Source organism: Neoarius graeffei, chromosome 2, assembly GCF_027579695.1.
Source record: "Neoarius graeffei isolate fNeoGra1 chromosome 2, fNeoGra1.pri, whole genome shotgun sequence".
NCBI lineage: Eukaryota > Metazoa > Chordata > Actinopteri > Siluriformes > Ariidae > Neoarius > Neoarius graeffei.
Genome location: NC_083570.1, coordinates 7,449,236 through 7,475,993, shown reverse-complemented (window position 1 = coordinate 7,475,993; position 26,758 = coordinate 7,449,236). Strand labels below are relative to the sequence as shown.

The 26,758-nt window shown below is 41.2% G+C and overlaps 1 protein-coding gene and 1 pseudogene across 2 annotated transcripts in view; one reads left to right on the top strand and one right to left on the bottom strand.

Moving 5' to 3' along the window:
* The window catches only part of LOC132877956 (tripartite motif-containing protein 16-like), a 471,908-nt gene that overhangs the window by 212,574 nt on the left and 232,576 nt on the right, over positions 1–26,758 (bottom strand). The gene's annotated exons all lie outside the window — the stretch shown is intronic.
* LOC132878901 (E3 ubiquitin/ISG15 ligase TRIM25-like) lies at positions 4,974–15,595 on the top strand (annotated as a pseudogene).

The following is a 26,758-nucleotide window of genomic DNA, read 5'->3' as shown; positions in this document are numbered from 1 at the left end:
CATGCAGCAGCACCCTGATTTGGCTTATTCAATCAACTGACACACCCACCCTTTAATCAAGGGTGGGTGTGGCTGCAAGTATTTGACTGTGTGAAGACAGTTCAGTTGATTGAATGAGCCAAGTCAGGTGTGCTGCTGCATGGCTGGAATGAAAACCTGCAGCCACAAGGCCCTTTATGGATCAGGTTTGACACCCCTGGTTTAGAGGCTTTCATCAGTACAAGCAACCAGGAAACCGAAGGAACAGCGTTTCACACAAAGGCAACGGACAAACGACGAAGTTTGTGGATTATGTAATGTTAAAAGTGTCAGCCGGTATACTACGACACTGCACGTTTCATTAGTAGTGGTTGTAAAAACACGCCTGAATATTTCATATTTCCTGCACGTAATCTTATTGACATTGACTGAACACTGCCCCCTGGTGGACTGAATATCATATTTAATTTTGATGCCGAGGTGTTAGTGAGGCATTTAAGAATAATATAATTAATAAAAGTTCGAATACTATTCGAATGTCTAGATTAATTTCCAAACGAACTTCGAATATGATTTTTGGGCCAAGGTCAAAGCCCTACTGTAGACATTTGCTCATGACACTGCAATTGTGGGTTTTTTACCAGGTGATGAAACTTGCAACAGTACAGACAAGGTAGACCAGTTCTATACTTAGTGCAATGAAATATACCAGCATTTAATTAAAGAAGTAAATAATATATAGTTTAATATATAGATATATAAATTATTTGATATATATTATATAATGTGTGTGTGTGTGTGTGTGTGTGTATGAAATGAGCAAAACTCTTGAATGAAGGCAATGAAGGCAAAACTGTTACAAGATGCTCAAAGGCACAAAAAACTATTTTTAAGGAAACTGCATATCTTTATGGTTGATAGAGTGATTTTAAGATGTAACTGTAAGATAACTTAATGCAACTAGGTTAACTTTAGGTAACTTTCAAACAGTATTTGGTGACCATTTCTATTCAGTGTTGGGGACGTGGTCTATCTGTTCAAAACAGGAACATGGTTACACTGGTACAAACTGAAAACTGACCCACACACACACACACACAATGAACTGTAATGAACTGTAATGCCCATGAATCCCTTGTTGACAGCTGACCAGCAATCAGCTGTTGTGCAAACAAAATCAAGCTCGGCAAGTTCACTTTTTAATTTATTAATAACCTCCATAAATTCTCTGTTCAGCAGTCCCTGCACTTGCTTTCTTGAAGGCACATGTCTGGTTGGTTGCAAACCTGTCACTAGTCTGATGAACGAGGGTTTCTCAACTTTGCTTAGAGGTTGTAAATCTTCCACAATGTAGTCGATAATCAGTTTATCTACCTGCTCCTGGGAGATCACGGACCTCTTGAAGGCAGCTGGCAGTGTAATTTGCGTTTGGGGGGGTTGGCAGGGGGAGGGTGTCTTCTTTGCCTTTCCTCCCTTTTGACCCTCGAGGACGTGCATATATGCATTAACGCTGGATGGGTGCTTCAACTCGATGTGTCGTTTCAAATTCGAGAACGAAGTTGTTGAAGTCCTTATTTGTTTTTTCTGAGCAGGTGGACATATCTTACACAGAAAGGTAAGGTTTTTGCCGTCGGGGTCTTGGTGTGACAGTGTGTAAAATTGTCTTAAATGTTCATAATCAGTGTCTGTGCTCTCCGTGCCATCACTTCCACTAGCCATTTTTTTAAATTGCAGCGCTTTCTCTCTCTCTCGTCATTGGTCTCTCACACACTCCTTCTCTCGCTCCAGCCCATTTTCCTCCTCGCTCTCATCGTTGCCTGCTACGCCTACCCCGCCCTGCTGCAATTCATCATGGGTAACGTAGTGCGGAAGCCAGTATGTTATTCAACTATTCTCGGCCGGACACTACGTTCCCCGCAATGCATTGCGCACACAATGTCAAAGCCATTTCTGTCTGGTGTGATACATGATTTGAGCAGCACCGGCTGCGAGAATACAGGAGGGGGAGACTTTCTCTCGTTGCGTTTCAAAAGAGAAAACAAATGCCACTCGAGTTATCAAGGGAAAACAAATTCCAACGTTCATTTACAGTGATGTCTGCCGTTCATGACACATAATGTGAACAAATTCACGTTCAAGTTCTTTATTAAAACATGTGTTGCGTTCAGTTCAAAGTTCATGAAAAAATGAGCGTGTTCAGTGAATGCGTTCTTTTGAACTCGTTCACGCACATCACTGCTGAAAACACAGTTTAAATGAGAAAGTTTGAGCTATTTTTCCAAGCTCTCTACACTCTGCTCCACTGGTGTGTAACGCAATAGACACCCGTTTAGTGGTGTGTCGTTCACGAACGAACCGTTCTTTTTGAACGAGTCTTCGAAGTGAACGACTAGAACTAGTTCGCGCTGCCTCTCGTTCTCGGTCGTTCGCGAATCAGCAGTCTCTGCTCGCTGGCAGCAGGGCGGTCGCTGAATCTCGGTCGTTGGCGAATCAGCAGGATCTGTTCAGTAGCAGAAGGGCGTCCAACTTGCATTTTGATCTGTGCAGACTGTTAAATAAGCATTTTTTTTTTTTTTTTTTGCTTAATGGGTTTGAGAGAACAACTGCATAGCCGGCAGACCATGGCTCTACTAAAATAAATGTAATAAATATAAAAACAGCTTTATTCTCATCTACATTTAATTAACTTTCAGAGCTTTATTTATGTAGTCTTTTTCAGATAATGCTAGGATAATGTTTTTCTTCCATCTTTTTCTCAAGCACATTGTAGTGTATGAAAATCTATTGTGGATGGCACCTCTGCCGCCTCTCGTTCACTCAAGATGAACTAAACTTCGGACGATAGCCATTGTTGTGCCGCTTTGGTGTGACATCATCAAAATGAACGAGTGAACGAATGAATTTCTTTGCTGAACTGACCGACATGAACGAACTGGGGGAAATGAATCGCCATGTCCCACCAATACACCTGTTATTAAGACCCCGTCCACACGTAGCCGGGTATCTGCTAAATCGAAGATATTTTTCTACGTTTTGGCCTGTCATCCACATGAAAACACATCAAAAACGAATATTTAAAAAAACTCCGGGCAAAGTGAAGATTTTTGAAAACTCTGTGTATGCCTTTTCGTGTAGACAGAGATAACCGGAGGTTTGCGTTTTAGAACGTCACAGTCTGCGCCAAAAAAATGACAACAAATCTGCCCTGACGTCAAACGTGCGACCTTTGTTTACTGCAGAAGCCAGATTAAGCATGGACTTAAGCTAGCCGCACACTACGGCGATCCACGCGGTACCGAACCGACCCATTTCAGAGCCGACTCCCGACAGGGCACGCACATATCCCCCGACTGTTGACGAGTGCAGTCGCGATTGAAGCGACATGTGACAACTTAATAGCTTTGTGATTGGCTATTGGATATAGTTACTGTTAAATCCAACACTTGAAGATGCTACAGGCTGAATTACAAATGACAACATGGAATATGTAGCGCACTATCTAGGCTGCATGAGCTATTATTTCCAACCTTAAATAGTGCACTTATATAGGGGAGTTAAAGCGATTTGGAATTCAGCCACACAACTTGAGCAGAGTGGCTTTCCAGCCCACTGTGTCTATGGATAAAGCTTCAGTCTATGGAATTACAGTATATACCTGCATTAGGTGCTACCAACACGTATTTCTCGCGCTAGAAATTGTGTTTAATGATGTCACGTGTTATATGCGAAAGATATGATTGGCTATTGCTAGCGACTCTCGCCGATCAGTCTGGCTCCCGATTAGTTTTTCGAATCGGCTGTGAGATGAGTCGGTACCATCGAAAACTAGTCTTTACGCCTGACTCGCGACTTCAGTTGGCTCGGTACGCTGAAAATCGGCGTAGTGTGCGGCTAGCTAAAGAGTAATGGATCGGAGTAGGGCCTTGAAAGCGTTAATTATTGTGCAGGTGCTATTTACATGTTTAATTTTAGAAGCCCAACCACTGCTCCAAGAGCACAGGCGATGTGATTAGGGGGTAGGATTTGGGGAAATAGCCATCTACAGGTTTGGAATGCTTATGAATGTGATTGAAAACGCAGATGTTCGGTTATGTGTGGAAGGGATTTTTTTCGAAGACGAGGTGGTGTGGATAAAACATTTTTATAAACGGAGGGGGGGGGGAATGTTCAGTTTTAAAAATACCCGGCTACGTGTGTACATGGCATCAGGCTGATTTTCTCAGGCTTTATAAGGGGGAGGGGGGTGGAGACGCGGGGGGTGGAGCATGGCGAGGGCGGGCGGGTTTCTTTTCAAACTATGGCTTGCGGGAACCGTTATTCCAAAATCTCATACCCCACCTTTAAGTGGGCGGGTTTTAGAACGTGATTGGGCGGAAATCGCTCAACCAAATCTGGCAACACTGACCACGAGGGGAGAGAGAGAGAGAGAGAGGGCGGAGATGCCTGATGGCGAGTGTGAGCTTTTTGTTTCAGAGACAGAGTGTGTAGTTTCGGTTCTCAGAGACTGTCTGTCTGCTCGCCATTCTTGACCTGGATATCGGAGCTGCGCCTGCTGGGTGCAGCCAGAGACTTTCTGCTCGGAGCTTTCTGTTTGGAGCTGCAGTTGTAGTTTAGCATAGCCGCTAAGCTAATCCAGAGCGGGTTATTAGCATCCGCTAGCACAGTGAATACACTTAGCCGAGAGCAGCTAACCGGCTCCTATGGACTGCCTCGCGGTCTCAGCGCGGGACCCGGGGATCCATCCTGACCGCTGCTGATCTGCGTGGGACTCGTCTCGCCCGGACGTGTTCGCGGGCTGCCTGGAAGAGACTCCACCGCCTTCTCACCTGCTCCCCTCCATTCTGGCTGCCTGTGCTGCATCATCGCCTGTCCTCGGGACCGGGACCGGGGAAACTGCTGCTCTCAGCTGCACTGCAGGCGAGGGTTTCAGTTATTTGCTCTACTTTAAAGGGTATTCTCTAACTTTTAAAGGCACTAGTGATACATTAAACATATTATTCGTGGTACTTAAAGGTATTGTCCAACTTAAAGGGTATTTGATCATTTTCACTGAAACTTAAAGGAGTATAATTTTGTTGACTGAAAGCAGATCTTTGTGATTTTGATTTTTGTGATTTAAATAGACGAAGAAAGACAAGTTTTTATTTAATTTTTATTTTTTTGTCAGATAGGGTTTTTATGTTGTGAACTCATATTAAAAGCTAAATAAATAATTGACTGGTTATTTCCTTAAAGTTTGTATATTTCTTAGACACCCTAAGGGCAAAGGTGAGTAATGTAGCTGCCCATCATTCAGTTGTTGTAAAACTATGATTACAAGGGGCTTTATTTTAAGTTAAACTAGCTGCTTTACGAACCCAGGGCCCCTCTCTGCGGTAATGGTGAGAAGTGGGCTACAAACTAATTTATCAACAAGGCTGAAAGTTGTGCTTGAGGTGTCAGTAGGTGGAAAAGTCCAGAAAATTAAGATCCATTCTGTGAGTATTTCATGAAATTAATCCTAATCAGTGCAGCTACAGTACATGGGTTATACAACCCCGATTCCAAAAAAGTTGGGACAAATTGTAAATAAAACCGGAATGCAATAATTTACAAATCTCAAAAACTGATATTGTATTCACAATGGAACATAGACAACATATCAAATGTCGAAAGTGAGACTTTTTGAAATTTCATGACAGCAACAAGTCTCAAAGTTGGGACAGGGGCAATAAGAGGCTGGAAAAGTTAAAGGAACAGCTGGAGGACCAAATTGCAACTCGTTAGGTCAATTGGCAATAGGTCATTAGCATGACTGGGTATAAAAAGAGCATCTTGGAGTGGCAGCGGCTCTCAGAAGTAAAGATGGGAAGAGGATCACCAATCCCCCTAATTCTGCACTGACAAATAGTGGAGCAATATCAGAAAGGAGTTCGACAGTGTAAAATTGCAAAGAGTTTGAACATATAATCATCTACAGTGCATAATATCATCAAAAGATTCAGAGAATCTGGAAGAATCTCTGTGCGTAAGGGTCAAGGCCGGAAAACCATACTGGGTGCCCGTGATCTTCGGGCCCTTAGACGGCACTGCATCACATACAGGCATGCTTCTGTATTGGAAATCACAAAATGGGCTCAGGAATATTTCCAGAGAACATTATCTGTGAACACAATTCACTGTGCCATCCGCCGTTGCCAGCTAAAACTATAGTTCAAAGAAGCAGCCGTATCTAAACACGATCCAGAAGCGCAGACGTCTTCTCTGGGCCAAGGCTCATTTAAAATGGACTGTGGCAAAGTGGAAAACTGTTCTGTGGTCAGACGAATCAAAATTTGAAGTTCTTTATGGAAATCAGGGACACCGCGTCATTCGGACTAAAGAGGAGAAGGACGACCCAAGTTGTTATCAGCGCTCAGTTCAGAAGCCTGCATCTCTGATGGTATGGGGTTGCATTAGTGCGTGTGGCATGGGCAGCTTACACATCTGGAAAGACACCATCAATGCTGAAAGGTATATCCAGGTTCTAGAGCAACATATGCTCCCATCCAGACGACGTCTCTTTCAGGGAAGACCTTGCATTTTCCAGCGTGACAATGCCAAACCACATACTGCATCAATTACAGCATCATGGCTGCGTAGAAGAAGGGTCCGGGTACTGAACTGGCCAGCCTGCAGTCCAGATCTTTCACCCATAGAAAACATTTGGTGCATCATAAAACGGAAGATACGACAAAAAAGACCTAAGACAGTTGAGCAACTAGAATCCTACATTAGACAAGAATGGGTTAACATTCCTATCCCTAAACTTGAGCAGCTTGTCTCCTCAGTCCCCAGACGTTTGCAGACTGTTGTAAAGAGAAAAGGGAATGTCTCACAGTGGGAAACATGGCCTTGTCCCAACTTTTTTGAGATGTGTTGTTGTCATGAAATTTAAAATCACCTAATTTTTCTCTTTAAATGATACATTTTATCAGTTTAAACATTTGATATGTCATCTATGTTCTATTCTGAATAAAATATGGAATTTTGAAACTTCCACATCATTGCATTCCGTTTTTATTTACAATTTGTACTTTGTCCCAACTTTTTTGGAATCGGGGTTATATTTCTGCACTGAAGGGAGATGAAATTGGTAATAGAGGAGTGTTGATGATCTCTCTGTGTTTGTGCTCCTCCTCTCTCTATCACTCTTTCTCTTGAACACACAGAACCAGGAAGTAACTTATCATTTCAGAGAAAACAAAACTGTTCTCTCTCTCTCTCTCTCTCTCTCATTGCGATTTCAGGAAAATGGCCGAGGCCAGTATTTCAGTAGCTCAGGACCAGTTCATGTGTCCAGTGTGTCTGGATCTCCTGAAGGATCCGGTGGCTATCTCCTGTGGTCACAGTTTCTGTAAGGTGTGTATTAATGGCTGCTGGGATCAGGAGGATCAGAAGGGCGTCTACAGCTGTCCTCAGTGCAGAGACACTTTCACTACAAGGCCTGTTCTACGCAGAAACAACATGCTGGCTGAAGTGGTGGAGAAACTGAAGAAGACTGAAGTCCAAGCTGCTTCTCCTGCTCACTGTTACGCTGGACCTGGCGATGTGGAATGTGATTTCTGCACCAGGAGAGAACACAAAGCCGTCAAGTCCTGTATGATGTGTTTGACTTCATTTTGTGAAATTCATCTGAAACCTCATCTTGAAGTTCCTGCTTTGAAAAAACACACATTAATTGAAGCCTCAGCAAAACTCCAAGAGAAGATCTGCTCTGAACATAACAAGCTGATTGAGATCTACTGTCGTACTGATCAAACCTGCATCTGTTATTTGTGTATGTTAGAGAAACATAAAGACCATGACGCTGTTTCAGTCGCAGCAGAAGGAGCTGAGAAACAGGTGAGAACTAGAAATCTTTCCAGAATTAAATCATCTTAATTATAGTTTCCCATCTAGAAACAGGTGCTTTAGTCAGTGATATGATTTGAACTTTAATTTCAATGTGTGTCTCAATCAGAAGGATTCTGTAAAAGCTGATTAAAATTGTCTGTGTTCTGGTGAACAGAGTGTTAAATTTATCTTCAGTGATGGTCATAATCTGGTTCGGGGTGGGTTTCCTGATAACGTTGCCCTTTAGACCTAAAGAGAGAGTTGAGAGACTCTCTTAAGGAATGAACGTTGTCTCTGTGTGTGGTTTTCCCAAACTCACTTGTAAGAAGGAGTCTAAAGAGCAACAGGACGAAGAGCGTCTTGACAGTTCGCGTCCCCGATATAGGCATTAGTAGCTGCTAAAAGCAATCGTATTAGACATAACTAACAGTGTCCAAGTTAACTAACTATGTGTAAACATTAGATGTGGATAAGACTAGGGCAACTTGGCAGGCAAATCCACAGAAAGTCACTTGACTAATCAGACTGCATAGAATAAAACGTTTATATCCCTCAATATGCTTCTGCAGGTCGGATGGGGAGTTTTTGTAGGCTGTGATGTGCTCCGTTTTAGGCAAACAAAGCAAACATTTAAAATGAAACGACTCTTTATTCCTTTCAGAAAACTGAACCATGGGTTCTAGCTATAGAACCGTGGGTGTGTGCATTCCCCAGAAGAACCGCCTCCTTCCATTCTGCCATCAACTGATCGTGTTAAATAATGCTGCGGAGAAATCATTGATCTTGATTTTATCCAGTCTATGGACATGACGTGACCCTAGTGATTACTGATAGACTGTCTCAGTGTCACCTGCGGAAAAACCAATCACGTTTTAGAAAAGAAAAAAACATCCACTTTCAAAGCTGCTTCATAGTAACGAGTAACGAGGACCTTGATAGAAATGTAGTGGAGTAAAAAGTACGATATTTGTCTTTCAAATGGAGTGAAGTTAAAGTCATAAGTTTCCACAAAAAATAATCAAGTAAAGTACAGATACTCAAAAAGTGTACTTCAGTACAGAACTCAAGTAAATGTACTTCGTTACTGTCCACCTCTGATAATTAACTCGATGTGCTTGCAATGTAGAAGAAAACTAATTGAACACCAGCAGCAGATTCAACCCCAGTTTCCCCCGCTGACTGTGAGAGTCCCTCAGAGCCGCATGCGCATTCTGTGGATTCGGCAGCGAGCGAGTCGCTCTTTGTTTTGAACGAGTGCTCCGGGTCTCTCGTAAATTCCGAGCAAACTAAAGGACGACTTGTGCTACGATGTTGTTCGGGAAAACCACGTTAGCTTCATGATGGATCTTAAGAGGTCATTTAAAACTCTCTTGGCCTTAAGAGGCTTTCGGGAAACCCAGCCCAGATCAGTTAGTGAACATTTCTCTCTCTCTCACACACACACACACACACACAGACACACACACACACTAGGGGTGGGCGATATGTATCGTCTGCGATGTCATCGTGAATGTTGTTTTGACGATGTGTAATTTTGCATTATCGAGTTTTTTTAATTAAGCCGCCAAAAATCAATACAGAGCGGAGCAGACCCGGCGACAGACACGGACTGACGGACGGGCCTTGAATTGCTTTGGGGGGGGCACACATTTTATACGCCAAGCCAGGGCAACACAACTGTTTCTAGCAACCCAGGAGAGCAGCACAGATGTGACGAAACCTATAAAGCAACCAAAACAACTTTCCAAAATGTATCAAACATTGCTCAGCATATTAAAAGGTTTTTTTTTTTTTTTTTGCTCCGCTGGCCTTACAACGCACAAAGCTGATTTCGGGTATCTACCGGAAGATGTCGTGATATGATCCTGTCCAGCAATAAAATGTGATTGGCTGAGACAGCTGCTGATTTACCCAGATACCATTTGAAGAAAAAATGCGATTGGTCGGTTGGTTCATTCCATGACATTAACCCATTGGTTCCCAAGAAATATTAGTCCACGTTTATAGCAATGATCCAGAAATTATTACTAGTGTTTCTGTACTCACGGATAATATTGAATGACCCGATCAGCCGATTTCGAATAGTTTCAATACATTTTAAATTGAGCACATTTTTCTTTATTATTGTTATACTGAAAAACTTTGACTTGTAGTTTACGTTTTTTTTTTTTGAGGGGAAAAAAAAACAAACAAATGCGGTCACTCGCCGGCCACTTTCAGGCATCTTTTTCGGATTAGTGAGCCCAGACCCTCTGAACATGAATGGGGAGATATCAATACTGGACTCTGTGAAAATTAACGGTCGCGAAGAGCATATGATTGAAATCGCCATGAAAAGTTGATTATACTTGAGTGTTAGGTTGGTTCTCATGACTCAGAAAAAGCTTTAAAATCCACTTTTCTCGTGGATTATTTTGACACTCCGCAGGCGCAGTACTTCTGTAACGGCAGGAGAGGGACAGCGGAGCACGAAGCTGCAAGATGATTGGAAAGCTGTTGGTTCAGATCGACATGTTGTTGGCAGTGGAACAGGCAGGATATTTGCAGACCTGTACTGCCGTCAGAGACGGTTGATTAGAATGTTTGCTGCCGTTACGAACTGTCAATTGAATTATTCATTTTTATTAATTTAAAGTTGTTTAAGAAAATAAATATGGCTTTTCCTTAAATACTTGTCACTGCAATGATTCTTTTAGTCATTGTAATTATTGTTATCTTTAAGCAAGTGTTTTTTTTAAAATATCGTCAAAATATCGTTATCGTTAAAATCCTAAAAAATATCGAGATATTATTTTTTGCCCATATCGCCCACCCCTAACACACACACACAGTACATAACCTTCAGAGCGAAACATGAATGTACTTTGAACTGACATTAATATGGAACCAGTTCGCTCGTACTGTATAAAAAGCTGAATGTATTTTATTTGTCCTCAGAGTGAGTTAAAGGAGGAGCAGATGAAATCCCAGCAGAGAATCCAGGAGAAGCAGAAGAAGGTGCAGGAGCTGAAACAGGCTGTGAACACTATAAAGGTGAGCAGTGAGCAGAGACAGAGCTGCTCCTAGAAACACACACAACATGGACAACGAGTCATTTACAGTCCCAGTAAGAGAGGGAATGATAGATGAGCTTTACATCTTGTGTGTGTGTGTGTCCTAACAGCTCAGTGCACAGACAGCAGTGGAGGTCAGTGAGAGGATCTTTACTGAGCTGATCAGCTCCATGGAGAAAAAGCGCTGGGAGGTGACGGAGCTGATCAGAGATCAGGAGAAGGCTGAACTGAGTCGAGCTGAACGACTCCTGGAGCAACTGGAGCAGGAGATTGCTGATCTTCAGAGGAGAGTCACTGAGCTGGAGCAGCTTTCACACACACACACGATCACATCCATTTCCTCCAGGTAACACTCACTGTCTGATCTACAGAGCCAGCTGTTCCTCACACACTCTCTAAAACACCTCTCATTAAGGGAACAATAAATGTCCCTGTCTGACATCACAAGTGGGTTTTACATTTCATTTGCTTTCTGTAGGTTTTAGCTTCTGGACGTCGCTCTCCTCCATGGGACAGACCATCATTTCATACATCCAGCGTCACTGTCCATCAACATCTCTCATTTGATGGCGTGAGGAATTCTCTCTCAGATCTGAAAAAGAGACTCGAGGAATTCTGTGAGGAGGAATTCAACAAAATCCCTCCACATGGTAAGAGGAGCTGTTCCTGCTGGAGAAACACAGTGATGTGTTATTTCTTAGCGATGCTCCTGCTTTCTTTTCTGCAGACACTTTATTCACCCGACACTTTGAACTAAAACACTGATTTAAAATGAATAAACTGACTGGATCACTTTAAACTCTTTCCATCTTTTACACAAACTCATGTTTCTATTTTTCTCTCCATAGCTGCAGCAGTTCAGATCATTTCAGAACCAGAACCACAGAGCAGAGAAGACTTTCTGAAATGTACATCTAACACACACACACACACACACACTTCTAGGCCTGTCACAATAACAAATTTTGTTGGATGATATATTGTCTCAGAAATTATTGTGATAAACGATATTATTGTTGATGACTTTTCAAGACAATTTTATGCCACTAGTAAAATAATAATGATCATGCAAATACACCCTTTCATAGAACAGTAAACTTTTTAATGAAGTCAACTTATTCAATTCAGCAGTGGAATGTAAAAAATAATCTAAATAAATAAGCTAAAGAAATAAAACAACAATCAAACAAAACCACTCACAACAAAAACAAATAAAATACAATTTATTGCTCTTAAAAATTGCACTGAAGTGAATATTAACTTGGCGCAGGGTAATAAAAAGACATTCTTTTCTTCACAGGCAACATTCTGCCAATCCAGTTTCTCAAAGATTAGTACCCAGATCAACAAAAAGTGCAAAGTAACAACGTATTGCCAGCTGTCATTTGGATAAAAGTCACAACAATTAGAACGAGATAACATGTAGGCAAGGGCGTAGGTTTGGTATTAACATTGGTGGGGACAAAAACCCAATGCCAACCCCCAGTGCTGCCAACTTCAGGTCAACATGAGAGGGTCACAATATTTTGCTCCGTTGTGTTCCACCAAAAGAGTCTCCATCGTCTCTCCAAAGGCCAGACTTTTAACATTTGAAGTTCAGAACTGTAGTAATTCATGAATAATAATAATAATAATAATATGAAATCCATTTGATTAACTGCAAATCTTGCATGTGATGATGAACTCATTCTACCAATTTGCAAATGTGTTTTCCAAGCGAATAGCGCACTGACTGTCGGGAGGGTGTATGTTCCTTTCCCTCATAAATGGAAATAAAACCCATCCGGAGCCTTAAACACTGCGTTCCATGAGGCTGGCAGGGGGAGTCGCTCTCTTCTGTGGGATCTTTAACTAGTTTTAGAATGCTAGTTTAAGCTGATATGTGATTGATCTAACGGTAAAACAGCACGAGGGCTCGAGAACTTTGACAGGTTCCAATTTTACTTCAGGGTTGCCAGATACTGCTGACATTTTCCAGCCCAAAATATGTTCAAAACCCGCCAACATGCACTTAAAACCGCCCAAAATGTAAAATGTACTTGATGCCTATCTTGTAAAGTAAAAATATGCAGCTAAAGTCCAGTATACTATTTGTAAATCGAACAAATAGCAGCATGAGCCCGTCAGTGCTGGAGGTGAAGAATCTGCTGTCTGGTACTCGGCTCCATGTGGTTCAATCAGATTATAACTCTGCAATCATCTGCTGTGTTCTGAATCCTACATGCACCAGTAGGTGGCGCAGACGCAGAATGTTATGTAGGCTATGTTAGGCTACGATCAGTGGCAGTTCCTGAATTTTTTTTTCAGGGGGGGCAGTTTTCCCCCGTTATGTCTACACGGACCATAAATGTCGAAAACCCCGCAAAACTTCACACACTGAATGAGCCGATTGAGTATGTGTCGGTTCTTGCTCACCATCATTGTGACGACAAACTGCTAGCCGATACCCCTCATCCAGCTGTATGGCAATGTTTACTCTCCCAAAGGCTGAAAATTTCAGACAGCTGTCCATGTGAATCTTTGAATTCTCGTGCTTCTTCACGTTCTCGGAGAAATGATGCATATCTGTAACTCCGTTTATGGTCCACGCTGTACCGTCTGCTGTGCTACTTCCAGGGTGGAAGAGAACACAAGGGTAGCAAAAAAGAGCATTGACTATATCACAGCCAGCTAGCCAAGTTTTCTAGTGGTACCAGTTCTTTGAGTAGGTCTTCTCCCCCTTCGTAGACACTTGCTTGATGTTTAAATTCGGTCTAGGAGGTCCTAGCTGTTTGATTGCCGTTTTCTTCTCATTGGCATGACGACTAAAGGGAACTTCTTTCAGAGACGCTATTGTATTGTTGCACTCAACACTCGCCATCTTCATAGAATGTTCACACATTTCCCGCGCAACAGGTGTATGACGTAAGCACGCTGCTTGTGCGAGCACATAAAACCTAATAGAAAATGCATTGGGAGCATGATTTTTCGAAAAAAAAAAACGTACGTACCATTACTGTCAATGGGAGATTTGGGGCAAATCTGAACCTGACAGAAATCGCACCAAAAAGGCGTGGCTACACCAGGCGCAACCTTAGCCTGATTGGACGATGACATTACTGTTGCCGTGGTAGTAGGAGTAAATTAAAAAAAAAAATCTCCCTGTTTGGGAGTGCGTCGCCCAAATTGCCCCTACTAACGAGCCGCCAGTGGCTACGATGCATATCTAACATCTGCATTGCTGAGGTTATTTATTTTTTATTTATTTATCTTTTTATCCTGTTTGTTTTATTAATTTTATAGGCCTAGTTATTCTGCTTAATTTAGTTTTGTCTACATCCATGTATTTTCTTCATCTGTTATCCTGATTTTTGTGGATTTGTTAGATTGTACCTGTTTTATATACTTCAATTAAAAAAAAGTGAGGCTGCGATGCATGGCTGAATGTAACATGAGAAGAGAAAATGGAGAATGGATTGCGTCATTCTTATTTACTAGTTTATGAGTTCAGTTTCTGCACTACATTACACACATTCATATTAGTCTTACAGTTACATCGACTTTTGTTTAAATAATACTTAATGAGATTAATGTTTATTGTTAATGATTAATTTAGGCCAATGCTGGATTTTGGTTGTTTAAAATACCTAAGGGGTGCTGGGTAAACTAGGTCTTTGTGTCGTGTGATGCCCGCGATCTCTGATTGGGTCACAGAAGTGTTTAATATGGATTGGATTGGATGTAGACTAGTGGACGGAGATAGTGCATAGAATGCGCTGCATCAAAGTCCTTCTAAGGCTGTAGAAGTGTCTCTGGCTGCATTCTCACACAGAACATTCGTGCGAAATGTTTATAAACATCTGATAAAAACCCGCCGAAATAACGTCAAAACCGCCCAATCTGGCAACACTGTTTTACTTGGGAACAGAATGTATCTGAATTCTGATTGGTTGTTGTATCTGAATTCTGATTAGTTGTTATATTATTGCCTTTTTGTTGTGTTCTTGAGCCCAGAGTGGGGGGAGGGGGGAGTGACAGGGTTCTACAGAGAAAAGTTTCCACTGCAACCGAACTGCTATTTTCGTGACCACGCCCCCAGCGCGGATATTCATGTTCACATTGTTCAGTTTGTTTTTCTCTTTTATTTTAGATTTCTGTTATCTGACTCTGGATCCCAACACGGCACATTGTCGCCTCATTCTGTCTGAGAAGAACAGAGCGGTGAGATGGAGTGAGAGAGCGCAGCGTTACTCTGATCATCCAGAGAGATTTGATTACTGGCTTCAGGTGTTGTGTAAGGAGAGTGTGTGTGGACGCTGTTACTGGGAGGTGGAGCGGAGCGGTGATGATAGTGTGTCCATATCAGTCTCATATAAAGACATCAGCAGGAAAGGACGGGGTAATAAGTGTCGGTTTGGATGCAACAATCAGTCCTGGAGTCTGTACTGTTCTTCTTCTTCTCTCTCTTTCTATCACAACAGCATTGGGACTGATCTCAGAGTTCCATCAGCCTCCAGAATAGGAGTGTATGTGGATCACAGTGCAGGAACTCTGTCCTTCTACAGCGTCTCTGACACGATGAAGCTCCTCCACAGAGTCCACACCACATTCACTCAGACTCTATACGCTGGGTTTGAGATCTACTGGTTTTCTGGTTCTACAGTGAGATTGTGTGATCCAGAATAAAAGTGTGTAGTGTTTTCTGTAAAATTCCTGCACGTTGCCACGTTGTTGCTCAGTCGTCTGTTTCACTAGAACACAATCCAGCTGCACAAAAACACTCATTTTAATATTTAAATTAAAACAGATGAATAATTTAAAATAATTCAAAAGGAAATGTTAAAAATTAACTGTCAGACAAGAAACTCGTCAAATTAAAAAAAAAAATGATCTCATGACCTTTGTATTATAAAGTTGTGTTTGTTTCATATTAAGCAGCGTCTCATTAAATAACTAATAAACAGTAATAAAGCCAGAAAAGAACAACATTTTAAACCTGTTCAGGTCACACTATATAAAAATAAAACATCACTTTTGGAATGAATTTGATTTTTCTGCTTGTGTTCTAAGATGTAAAATCCACATTCACTTTTTCAAATCTGAAGTTGTTTCTAAACCCTGAGATTTGATTGTAAAACATTGAACAATATTTAAACTCCATTAGAACATCCAGTACATGATCGGTTCAGGCTGCCGATGTCGTGTTCATCCCATATTCAGCCTGGATGATGATTGGCCCGCAGATAGAACCTTATAAATCCAGGTTTATCTGTGAGTTTGGGATTTTTATTCAAATATTACAATCAAAGCTTTGCAGAATAAAAGATAAGAGCACAGGAGAATAAAGTTTCCCCCAGTGATGGAGTTTCTGTGCTGAACTCATTTTCAGACAGAAGCAAATTCAACCTTTTCCTGAGAGTTTCAGCAGCTGGATAAATATTGTTCAGTATTTTAAACTGAATTTCTTTCACTGTGGGTGAAATTGGCCGTCTAAGATAACTACAATGTGTATTTGTTAGCGTTCCCCCATCGTCAGTTATTCTTACTTTTATTTTATTAAATCAGGGAATAGCTTCCATTTTAAAACATTTCTAATTCCTTTGTTATTAGATTTTCTTTCACCAACTTCCACTTCACCAATGTTCAATTCAGGCAGTTTGACCGACACCTTTGAATATTCAAGGGTATTTTTTATCGTGAACCTTAAGGGAGGTGGAATAGCTCTACAAATGTGATTAAATTCTCTATAGACACATTTTAAATGAAAATTTTTAAAAACGAATTAAATTGCATTAAATGTCCATTTTCATCCATTAGATCAGTAACATCTAAAACTTTATCATTCCATTCTTGTTGAAATAAAGTCTTCCTATTAATAGTAATGGTTCTATTATTCCACAAGGTTAAGTACGCTCGCATTTGTGGACATAAATAATTTTGGTGAAGTTGGACAGCCTTGTCTGATTCCACATAAAATCTTAAATTGAATAATTGATTGGTAATCAATCATATCCAGAATCAGTCGGACGTGGTTTTGAATATGTCTTCCCTTCATGAAGGCTGATTGATATTCGTCTACAAGTTTTACAAGTCCATGCTTTAGACGATTAGCAGATACTAAGGCAAGTAATTTATAATCATTGCATAGTAAGGTTATAGGTCTCCAATTGTCTAGCAACAAGAAGTCTTTTTTGGGTTTTGGTAGCAAGGTTATTAAGCCTGTCTTCATCGTCAGGGATAAACTTCCTTTGTGAATGCATTCTAAAAATGCTCTATATAATATTTTTTTTTAATATCCACCCAAAAGTATTTTAAAAATTCAGATGTTAAGCCATCGATTCCTGGTGATTTACCATTTTTCATTTGTTTTAATGTAATTTCAATTTCTGTTATAGTTCATTCCTCATCAAGTGTATACAATAAACGAGCCAAATTTCATCCTGTACTCATTTCTGATCTTCTATTATATTATCATTGGTCATAAGCTTACTCATTTTTTTCTTAGCTTGTCTTTGTTTTTCAAGTCTGAAGAAATACGATGAACTTTTTTCACCCTGTTCGATCCATCCAGCTCTTGATTGAGCGGAAGCTCCATTTGCCTTTATTGTGTACATTTCGTCTAGTTGAGACTGCAGTGACTGTAATTCTGAAATGTTTTCTAAGGATAGTTGTGTGTTATTTACTAATGTATTAATTTTATCAATCAGATCCTTTTGTTCTTGTCTCCTTATACGTGAAAGTTTTTTACCCATGCCAATTGCTATTTGTTTGACCTTAAACTTCAGAGGTGGGCAAACTACGACCTGCGGGCCACATCTGGCCCGTTGGCGTTTTTAATCCGGCCTGCGGAAGACAATCATATAAACACGATTGAGCAGATCTATAAACTATAAGCGTCAGTGTTATCACGTAGACAGGTGTTCTAGAGATCCGTCTTTCCAGTCAGTCATATTCACGCGAGATTACATTTGCAGAGTGGTGCAGCGCGTGCCATGGAAGTCGTTCTGGCGCCCAAGGGCGTAACTTTGTGTTCAAAGTTGGTGGGGACATTTCCAGGCACGATACTTCCCTTCAAGGGGGGTCAGGGGGCATGGTCCCCCTGGAGAAAATTTAGAAAGATCCCGTTTTAAGGCTTAATTTTGATGCATTTTGAGATGCGTACTATGGCCTCACTACTTTTATGAAAACCATTTCAGGGCAGGCTGTCAATGGGTATGCAGTGAAAGGCTGGAAACATGATGGACCAAACAAATGTAGAACTGGGGGGGATCCTGCCCCAGAAAATTTTGTGAATCTTCACACATAAATAAAGCAATCTGATGCACTCTGATGGGTAAAAGGTGGTAAAATACACCTACCAAATACTCTCTTGCACACTGGTTGATTGAACATACTTTACATATGAACTATATACACATTACACATTATTACTAGATTCTGTGGAAGGACTTGTGTCCTGCAGTACAACCGCTATATGAAAAAATACACAATAAACAGTATCATCTTAAAACATTCATTGCCATCTTTTTATTGTTGATTCTAGTGTCACAAAAAAAACAATAGGGCCACCAACAATGCTCAGTCAAAACAGATACAAACTAAGGGGTAAGGGATAGCACATAAACAGGACTACTCAAAACTAAACCAGGACTATACACGAGCCAGGTCTAAACCAGAACTTCAATGTTTCAGCCAGGGCAAACACGGATCACATCAGGACTAAACCAAGGCTAAACCACAAACGAGCAAACTAAACTAGAATTAATATAATAATAAACTAGATTATACCTGGACTAAACCAGGATTACACCAGGTCTGGGAAGAAACAGGTGTAGCAGTTTCAACAAGGCACAAATTAATAATATAATCTTACATATAAAGGAAATCTAGGTGATTTTATAATCTGTGTAATTTGTGCAAACCACAAAATGCATTTGCAAGTCAAACAATTCAATTCAAATTATTACAAAATTTAAAACATTTCAAAAAGAAACGAACATCTCAACATTAGGGACGAACATCACAATAATGTAAAAAAAAAAAAAGCCTCCAGTTTACAGTTATTTAAAAAATAATAATAATTAAAAATAAACAAAAAAATGAAACTTCCCTTGCCCTCCATGTAAGACTATGCACCACAGTATTCATTTAAAAGTACCAAACACCTTCCTTCTCCTGTCACTTACTTCCACAAACTGCTGACAAATGTCTTTAATGTTCACATTGTCCAGTTTGGTCCAATGAGTCGTTGGTTGCTACACACATAGCAGAGAGCTGCCGCCAATCAGGTTACAGCTCTCAAAACAGCAGCTAAGCGGCGGCAACAGCGGGGCTTGTCATTCATGGGATAAAACGGGGGAAAACAGTCGCGCGTGTCTCTAAACGTTCGGAAAAGGCGTGAAATGTTGGTGGGGACTGTCCCCTGCCCTGTCAAAGTTGGTGGGGACATGTCCCCACCTGTCCTTATTAAAGTTACGCCTGTGCTGGCGCCCGTGCCACTGATGATCTCAAGAACACAGGATAAAACTTTACAATGAGTGGTCCTAAAAAAAGAAAAGTGGACAGTGAGTGCAGGGTGCTCAATAAAGAATGGACAACTGAATATTTTTTGCTGAAGTCCGATCAAAGGCTGTATGCCTTATTTGCAAAGAAACCGTTGCAGTTTTAAAGGAATATAACATCAAACGGCACTTTTCCTCCAAGCATGCTAATTATGCTAACAACCAGTCAGCGCAAGAATGGACGAATACAGCTCAGCGGTTGCTGAGTGAATGTGAGTATTAACCCTTTCTCTTTTTAAAACTATGTTGGAGCTGTCATCAGATGGTAGTCACATGTTTACAGACATAATAATATAAAAAGTGTAACTCTTAGTAATTTTGGTTGTCGTGGGTGGCTGCTGTAGTGCTGGTGTTTGTTTTTAAGTACCATGTGCTTTTGGATGTCTGCTCCGCCCCTCATTTATGTCCCTGTCTGCTATTATAGGTGTATTATGAGCAGCTGACCTTGCTTCTGCTTATATCTGTTCCTGGACTTTTGCCTGTGGAGGTTATTCTGATCTATGAGTGGCATTTTGGAATATGAAAACCTGTTTGGAACCTGTGTTTTGATTTTTTGAGGACTGGAAATATTTCAGTGAGTGACTTTGAACCTGAAAACCAGTTTGGAGTTTTTTGCTTTCTTGAGCTGTTTTGTTTGATTTTGTGGGCTGGATGGATCCAGTGCCAAACCATTGAACTGCAAACATGTTGGCATGGTGTGGTACCCAAACTGTTGAACTGCAAACATTTTGGAATGGTGTGGTACCTCTCCTACTAATGGTGGTTGGTTGTACTGGCAGGCTGGAAGTGGATGGTTAAAAAAAACACTCAGGTGTAAATCTACGAGTTCAGTGAAATGTACAAAAATGATATGTACTGATATGTAATTTAGTTCAATTTAATGATATGCAATTTAGTTGTATGTATAAAATGATACAAATATACAAATACACTGGCATCCTACTCATCCTGGCAGCTCAAAGATGTAATTTAAGAATTAAGTGTGCTACTTTTCTTACTGTCACGTGTGTGTGTGTGTGTGTGTGTGTGTGTGTTACAGTTCTGGATGGATCCAGTGCCAATCTATTGAACTGCAAACATTTTTCTGCTCTGCCTTTGTTGACTGAGAACTAAAATAAATGTCAATCTGATCTGCATTTGGGTCTCTGTCAGTGAAGGCCTTACAATAACACTAAAGCTTTTCCGGTTTATGTTTGATATGTATGAATTTGGTGCTGGCCCGGCCCGCCTGACAAATTTCAAAAGTCAATGTGGCCCCTGAGCCAAAAAGTTTGCCCACCCCTGTTAAACTTAAACCATTCCCATTTACTCCTATCAGACATGTCTAACTCTTCAACCTCCAAAATAAGAGACTTCACCTGATCACAAAATTCACCGTTCTGTAATAAGTCGTGATTAAATTTCCAGATATTAGGAAGGATCTTATTTTGCTTAGACGTGAATAGGTTTGGACTAATCGTACAATGGTTTGTGAGCGGAGAGGCTGAAATTTCACAATCTAAAATATCATTATACAGCTCACAAGAGATAAGCCAGTAATCTAGTCTCGAACACTGACCGTTTCCTGCAGCATTAAACCATGTATATTGAATACAAGTTGGGTTTGATGACCTCCAAAAATAAATTACATTCGTTGTTGATAAATTCAGTATAATGTGGCTGTAAACAGGTTGTGGATTCCTGTGAGGTATTCGATCTAACCATGAATCAGGGGCTATGTTAAAGTCTCCGCCCATTATCACTTTTTCTGAAGTATGTGATGTTTTCCATTCGTTAACAAGTTTACTTCATTCCTCTGTTATGATTTTGGGTACAAATAAGGTTCATTTGGTTGTGCTTAGAACTGTGATATTGGTGAATTGCTCCTAGAGGGAACAAAAGAGTTAACCTGTTGTAATAATAGGATTAAATAGGTGCAGTTCAATAACCACGTAACGTTAAAGATAATCGTTTACAGACCGGTCTAAAACATAGAAATCAGATTAAAATTCAAAAGGAGAGGGAGAACTTTATAAATTCATCCATCTTAGATAGATTATCTAACTGAATTATACTTCATTTCAGTGAGACAACTTTGTGTGAGAAGAGTGAGTTGGTACTTTCTATTGCCTGCAGGAATTTGAGACGGTATGTTTTCATTTCTGTATGTTCTGTTTTATATTCAGTAAAATGCCGGCATTTCCATTTGCAATCCCTGGTTTCTGGTCTAACTCTCACTTGTCTACCCCACTCTAATAGAACCTAGAACTGGTCCAGTAGCTTCTCGAGTATTGGGGAATTGATAGCGGTGCTACACAGGCACTTACGGATGTATGTGCAGGGGAGAGTGGGAGAAGCAAACTGGGAACAAAGCCAAATCACAGGATGAGAATTGTAGTGAAAATACAGGCAAGGGTCGGTCGATCGGCAAACAGAGCAATGTAGGCAGGACGAGAGAACGAGGTAGAGAAAACGAGAACAGGGGTGGAAATAACTAGAAAGCAGGCAGAAGGTAAACGGCTCGGTACAACAGGAGTGAACACTGAACAATACTTTGCAACTCGGGAGAGTGTGAGAGAGGCTTAAGTAACTGGGCTGATGACTCAAATGAGAGACAGGTGTAATTAATAAGCAGGTGATAGAGGGCGCTGTGGTTCTTGGGAGTTGTAGTTTTGAGAAGCCATGTTTGTAGTTTGTTTCGAGCTGTCACTCCCAACGCCATTACTGACAGCAGGCACTTATGGATACAAGCACAGGAGAGAACGGGGGTGTCGCAAACTGCAGGCTGAGGCAAACACGAAGAGCGAGAATCATAGTCAGGAACAGGCAGAGGTCAGTCGAATGGCAAACTGAGCAACATAGGGAAAACAGTAAGACAAAGTCGAGACTAAACGCAAACACTGGTCAATACAGGAAATCAGGCAGAAATCAAATGACTCGGTAAAGCTGGGCACAGAACACTAAACAATACTTCGCACTGGCAGTCTGTGAGAGCTGAGTGTATATAGGCGAGGTGATCACTGATGCATGGGAGACAGGTGATGTAATTATAAGTCAGGTGATAGAAGGCGCTGTGACTCTTGGGGACTGTAGTCCGGAGTGGCCATGTTTGGAGGCTGCTCTGAAATCATGTTTACAACACTCCTCTGCAACCCATTCCCGACAGTCAGTTAATTTGCGTAATCTTTTCATCAAATACTATTTTCATTATTATTAGCTTTATTTTGAAAGGACATTTGTATTTTATAGTTGCTTACCCCGAGCTGTCTGTCTCATCCTGATGGGATAGTGGTTAAATACTGACCTCTAGTGGTGACAGGTGGAACTGCTTGGCTCTCACAGTTTTGGAGATTGAAGCAGCGGTAAATTGGATGTAAACAGTGCTTAGACGGAATTAATTATTCATGCTTCAGTGAACGTTCTAAATCAACACAGATTGATAGAGATTACATCTGCCTCCTTGTAAATGTTATCAGTGTATTTTGTGTTGCTGTTTATGTTGATTTGAGTGCATTGTTGTCTAAGTTTACACGTGAGAATAGCAAAAATTCCATCTCTCCCCACACTAGCATTACCTCAACCTATGCTGCCCTGCGGAGTCCCAACCTTTTGCTGTTTGTGCCTGCATGGGCGCCGCCAGGGGGGGAAAGTTAGAACAATTTTGGGGGCCCAGCACTGCCATGGGGCCCTTTAAGGGTCTTATAATATGCTTTTAATGATTTTAATAAGACTTTTGAAATAACAACAATGCAATATTCCATCTGGTAAAATGAGCTAATTGAACAAGGTTGTCTATTTCTTGAGTTCTTCAACATATTGTCATTTAACCCTCCCCCTTTTGCAAAATGGTACGGTCCAGTTCTCGTAGAAGCGCAATGCATTAAATCTGTGTGCTGATCAGTGCAACGCTACTTGCTGCTGTGTCGCAGTGCAGCAGCCAGCCAGCAGTGGAGTGCGTACAGTCAATGATCACTAAATATGAAGAGTGGCTGTCAAAAACATAAAGAAAGGCAGCTGAAAGCTGAGAGGGACCGGAGAGGCAGGCAACTGGTCACTCAGTTTTTCCCAAAGAAAGGTAGCTATTGCTCACGTGTGTTCAAAATATTAGCGAATGGTAAATGAACAGTATGAACGTGCTTGGATTAGCCTATCAAGAGAACACTTTTACAGTTTGTACAGTGACATTTTTTTCCATTTTAATTACTGAACTGACTTGTGTGATAAACAAGATGAAATATTACGTTATGCTGGTGCTAATAACTAGTGCTAATAACCAGTTTCATAACTAATGGGGTGCCCAAAATATACAGATTCAGCCTCAGGGGGACCTCCGCCCTACCAAACCACTGACCCCCCCTTTGGAGAAGGAGGTAAGCAGCAATACAAGCCATAAATGCTTTAGGATTGAAGTTTTTAAATTTTAAATTAGATTTAAGTTTTAGAATTAGTCACTGACCAGTTTTCATCTAGTCCCTGGTAGGTTAATACATAAAATGTAATAACAAAGTCACAAACTCAAGGTCCATGGGCTATCAAAAGTCAAATAATGACAATAGTGCAATTGTGACGAGGGTGGGCAAAGTTGGGGGGCCCAAAATTCTAATCTTTCATGGGGCCCAAAATTTCTGGCGGCACCCCTGTGTGCCAGGTACATATCATGCAATTTCCTGTGACATTCCTTTTGTATTTTATTTTATTCATAAATATGGCACAGTTTTGGAGACTGAGCCAGCGCATTACCGATATATTTCAACCTATGCTACCCTGCAATGTCGCAACCTCCACGTTCTTTGAGTGAAAACCACAACGCAGACACACATGAGGGGTTACACACATACCTGAGTAGGTTACATACATGTCAACCTTTGGTCAATCAAACCTGTATAACCAACCTCCAAAATCCGTATTTCCCTTATAAAATCCATATAAGATGCAAATTAAAATAATTTACCTAAATTTTGAATGATAATTAGCAATGATGTATCCCAGTTACTTTTTATTCAATATTAATAACAATAAACCTTCAGAATGAATACAAAATATTTTTCCAGTCTCACCTGTGAAAGGTAATCCCATGTGATCTCGTTTGGACGGTAAACCTGTTGGTACAGTTAAACGCAGCACATGAATGAGGCATCTTTATTCTCGGCTACTGTATACCAGAGACGGCTGAAGAATCTCCACTTTGCCCCATCCAATATGGCGGCAAGGATGACGTATGATTCTACACAGAAGGCGGCGTCTATGTTTATATGTCTATGACTTCACGGTTGGCGGGATTCTCGCAATGCGGTGTGCGCATGATCAAAAGTGGAATGAAGTCTCGCTACCACAAGATAACGCGCGATGTCATAAGACTCTTTACTGGCTGTCTGTTGATTACAGTACGTTTATCATCGTGGGAACTGATTATAGCTCTAAATAAATATTGAAGTTTTTTTAAAGAATCCATATAACTTTATTTATACGCCCGTATACTACGTTTATTGAATCAAATCCGTATAAAATACGGACATTCCGTATGGAGCACTTGCATGTGACGTCACAGCCGATCCAGTTGGGACAGACGCCATCTTGTCGGTCAAACGCCATATTTCCGCCTTCTACTTCTACTTCTGCTTTTACTTCTACCTTTTCTTCTGGAAAACCCTACTGTACCGGACTTCAATATCCACTACAACTGTATGGACTTACTGGACATGGGTTTCCAGCAGAAAATGATGGTTTGTAGCGATTTCCATCGCATGCACAACATTCCGGACAAGATAGCGAGACCAGCGGGGTCTCCGTGGATTGTTAGCAGAAGCAAAGCGAAGGAGGCGGCGCCAGGAGCGGAAGCAAAAGCGAGGCTGCAGGCAGAGCCGGCCTCCATGGTAAACACCATGGACGATTTGGAATTACAGCTGGAATTACCTTATTCTATTCTATAATCGTCTGGTCAGTGCTATACTCAATACTTAATTGACTTACCCATCCAATGAGGATTCTTGTTTACAAGATGCTGACAAATCCTGAATTTCTGTAAAGATAACTGTCCAGAGATTTATAAGCACACAGTGCTTCACCACTGAACAGCGAGGGAAAGTTAATGAGGTAATTATACATGTCCGGGTATTCCGCTGGCAGTTCAAAATCCGGTCGTGAAAACTCCGTCCGGTAAGCCATAAGGGTCACTAATCTGTAGATCCTTTATTTTAGACATATATCTAGTTATCTGTTCATTAGAAAAATGAGCCGTGTAGTCCATCGGTTGAAATTGATCCATTCTGTACATGAGTGCAGCAGTATTCAGCGGTGGTTTTTACCGACAAGATGGCGGCTGTGTACTTTCCAGTCACGTGACTGCAAGATCTCTATAGGTTGACATGTATGAGAGCGGGGGGGGGGGGGGGGGGGGTGACAGGGTTCTACAGAGAAAAGTTTTTGGCCTCCAGCTTTCAAATGAACCGCCTCGAAAACCAATCAGCTTAGCGGATGTGTGGACTCGGTATGTGACATTTTCAAAAGAGAGGCGGAGTCACCAAACATTTCTGATCCAGAAGGCGGAGGCTGTTCTGCTTATTACGTGAAAATGTTTGATTTGATTAAAAGGTGTCTGGGCCTCGAACAATGTCCACATCACCATCGGGTTGTTGTTGTTTACATGTGTCATGTTACCCAAACTCGGTCAGGGCTCTGCAGGTCTTAACTGAAGCGCTTCAAATTAAGGGTTAGCGGGCTGCTAAAGTTTGAAGGCACTTCACAAGCAAGACTCGGTGCAATATTAACCAACATTAGCACAATCTGCTATGATTTAATAATATCTTTGACCTTAATGAACACCAGTTATTGTATCAAGTCGGATTGTTATTTACATGCCACACAAACTTAGAAAACAGTCATATTCACGTTGCTGTTTTTACACACTGAATCCGAACTGTTGTGAACTGATTAATTTTCCGAGCTAATCTAACGCTGCATACCTCAAGGACAGTTTGCTAGCTAGCAGCCGCTCACTGCATTGCAACCGCACTTCCTAATTGACATGATAGCCGAACTTGTTGTTTCCGTGACCACGCCCCCAGAGTGAATATTCATGAGTGAACTTTGCATGGTTCCGCCCAGTGGAAACCTACAGGAACCCTTTGTGTACCGCGCACGGAGCGGATTTTTATTTTCTCCAATCAGAAATATTGGTAGGGACCCGTCCATCCCGTCCAGACCCAATTCTACACCTATGGTCTGTACAGCGGAGCACTGTGTTGTTGTCTTTTCCCCATTCAGTGGCTCCCCTGGCTGGATAACTGTTGCATGCTGGGAAGCCCCGCGAGATGACAGAAAACAGTGCAGTGTTTTATTCAGTCATTGGATCAA